The 3412-nt window shown below is 42.9% G+C and overlaps 1 pseudogene; it reads left to right on the top strand.

Moving 5' to 3' along the window:
• The first annotated feature begins 2335 nt into the window (after positions 1–2335).
• LOC101646306 lies at positions 2336–2912 on the top strand (annotated as a pseudogene).
• Positions 2913–3412: the final 500 nt, after the last annotated feature.

Consider the following 3412-nt stretch of genomic DNA (forward strand, 5'->3'; position numbering starts at 1 on the left):
CTTTACACAATTGATGTATGTATGGATTGTGATAAGAATTGTATGAGCCCCTAATAAAATGATTAAAAAATAAATAAAACAAAACAAAAAGAGTCTCCTCCCCTATTTAGAGGGGGTCAGATGTGGCTCCACGTCTTTTTCCTCAGTTGACTTCAGGAGTGAGAGTCGTTGCAATGACCCCAGACTCATAGAAGCAAGGGATTTCGTAAGAGAAAGAAGAAGCAATATGAGAAAATGAAAGTTTTGATTGTTAGATGGTTTCTTTGGTTGTTCTTTACCTGTAATGGCTGAAAAGAACGTAAGGGATGTTAAACCACAGCTGGGCATCCAGCAGAAAAGCCACCTTGGGAGTTGCCTGGAGCACACACCAGGCTGGCCAAGCCAAGTGGTTGATAGGAAACCAAGGCCTGAGGGCATGTCCCAGTGGGGAGGAAGCAGTAGAGCGAGTTGTGATGATGCATCAACAACTCTAGAAGTGATTTAACTACAGAAGTGTATATGTGAACATTATATCAAGAAAACTACTAAAAAGAAAAGAAACCAAACGACCTATAGTTACCATGGGTGAAAGAGAAAGAATTTTTGCTGTGCAAAGACATTAGATGGTGTGGCCCACAACATGCTATGGATAGCTTTGAAAAGAATGGGAATTCCAGAACACATCATTGTGCTCATGTGAAACTTGTACTGGATCAAGAGGTAGTGGTGATCAGAACAAGGGAATACTGCATGGTTTAAAACCAGGCAAGTGTAGGTGAGGGTTGTATTCTGTCCCCATACTTATTTAACCTGTATGCTAAGCAAATCAGAGAAACTGGATTCTGTGAAGAAGAATGTAGCATTAGGATTCGAGGAAGGCTTATTAGCAATATGCAATATGCAGATGACACAACTTGCATACTGAAAGTGAGTAGGAATTGAAGTACTTGCCGATGAAAATCAAGGCTTGAGTCCTCAGTGTGGATTACAACTCAATCCAAAATTCAAGACCAAAATTCTCATAACTGGACTAACAGATAACATCATGATAAAGTGGAAAAAGGTTGAATTTGCCATGGATATTTGTCTTGCTCAGATCCACAATCAATGCTCATGGAAACAGCACAAGAGATCAAAAGATGTATTGCATTAGATAAATCTGCTGCACAAGATCTCTCTAGAGGTTTGAAAAGCAAGGATGTCACTCTGAGGATGCACGGGAAAGTTGGACAATGTATAAGGAAGATCAGAGAAGAATCAGTGCATTTGAAGAGTAGTGCTGGAAGAAAATAGTCAAAGTACCATGAACTGCTAAAAAGACAAACATCTATGTTGGAAGAAGTATGGCTAAAGTGCTTCTTAGAGGCAAAGATGGCAAGACTTCACCTTTCATACTTTGGACACTGTATCAGGGGACTAGTCCCTGGAGAAGGACCTCATGCTTGGTAAAGTGGAAGGACAGTGAAAAGGGGGGAGGCCGTCAATGACATGGACTGACACAGTGACTGCATCCATGGGCTCAGGCAAAGGAACAATTGTGAGGACGGCACAGGACGGGGTAGTGTTTTGTTCTGTTGTACAGAGGGTCGCTATGGGTTGGAGCCTACTAGGTAAGTACCTAACAACAACAGTTTAAGAGTGTTAGATGGAAAAGCCGAGCCCTACCTAGAGCCCATAGTGTCAGCACATTTGCCTGAGGAGCTCAAAGTGGTTGGTTGGTTGGTTGACATTTCTCAATTTCAATGGAACAGTAGTATTTGTGTCTACTGGGAGGAACTTTCCTCCCTTTGGAAATAAGATCTCTTTACCAGTAGAAAATAGAGTGGAAGGGACAGCAAACAAACGTTTTACAAGTGGGTCCCTAAGGTTAACAGTGGGTGGTACTACTCTCACTACCCCTCCTTGATACATTAAAGAGCTATTGTGGAGCAGATTTACCCAGTACGATGTATCCTCTTGACTGAGTGAATCCTGCCTATGGGAGAAGCAGCACCATATATTGAGAGCTCAATGATAACAAATAGAGCCTTCAGAAGCACATTGCCTGGACCTTACAAGATATTTCCACCTAGCTGGTGCTGTAATTGAACATTTAAAAGACCATTCCAAATCATAAAATAGACCAGGCTTACTGGTAAGAGAGACAGGTGAGCTCCCTGAGACAAGGACCCTTACCTTTCAGATGTGGAACTGAATTCCCCTCTGGAGTAGAATAAGCGACAATTTAAGAGGAAAGGGGCAGCCTTCACCCAACAACAATGTTAGAGGTTAGGAAAGAAGGAGGGATGGGCCCGGCGGAGAAGCTGAGGTCAACATCGAGCTGGAAATTAAAAGTGGATACAAAACTATTTCAGCAATGCAGACAATAAAGTGTGTTGCTGTAGGTGATGGTGCCGTTGGTAAAACATGTCTCCTGATATCCTACACAACCAACAAATTTCCATTCGAATATGTACCAACTGTTTTCGACAACTATGCAGTCACAGTTATGATTGGTGGAGAGCCATATACTCTCGGACTTTTTGATACTGCAGGGCAAGAGGATTATGACAGATTATGACAGCTGAGTCATCCACAAACAGATGTATTTCTAGTCTGTTTTTCAGTGGTCTCTCCATCCTCATTTGAAAATGTGAAGGAAAAGTGGGTACCTGAGATCAACACACCACTGTCCAAAGACTCCTTTCTTGCTTGTTGGAACCCAAATTGATCTCAGAGATGACCCCTCTACTATTGAGAAACTTGCCAAGAACAAACAGAAGCCTATCACCCCAGAGACTGCCAAAAAGCTGACCCGTGACCTGAAGGCTGTCAAAGATGTGGAGTGTTCTGCACTCACACACAAAGGCCTAAAAGAATGTGTTTGACGAAGCAATATCTGCTGCCCTGGAGCCCCCAGACCGAAGAAGAGCCGCAGATGTGTGCTGCTGTGAACATCTCTCAGAGCCTTTCTGCACAGCTGGGGTCGGCGTCATACTAAAAGCAATGTTTAAATCAAACTAAAGATTTAAAATTAAAACTCATTTTTGCAATTAAAAACAAAAAAAGAAGGAGGGATGGAAACAGGACCTAATGCAGGAAGAAGGCAGGAAAAAAGGATGGGACATTGAGGGAGTTGGAATGGATGAGTTTAAATAAAATGGATAGGAATTGTTGACTGTAAAACTGATTCTTGTCTCTGTAAACCTCCTAATTCACAATAAAAAAGTTTTTAAGCTATACACCATCCTATCCTTCTGTTGAGCCGGCTACGTCAGAATGAGGGAAGATACATGTGTGTGTGGGGGGTGGGGTGGGGGGTGGGGGGGGGTTTAGGTGCTATTGCTCTGGCCCCAACTGGTAGCATCACTATGCACAAGAGACTGAAACACCCCCCAGCCCTGCACCAGCTTCACGATGGTTCACAAGTTGGCCTTTTGGCAGACACTGGGTC

Source organism: Echinops telfairi, unplaced genomic scaffold (genome assembly GCF_000313985.2).
Source record: "Echinops telfairi isolate 266 unplaced genomic scaffold, ASM31398v2 ScPeMD7_1;HRSCAF=3_0, whole genome shotgun sequence".
Classification (NCBI taxonomy): Eukaryota; Metazoa; Chordata; class Mammalia; order Afrosoricida; family Tenrecidae; genus Echinops; species Echinops telfairi.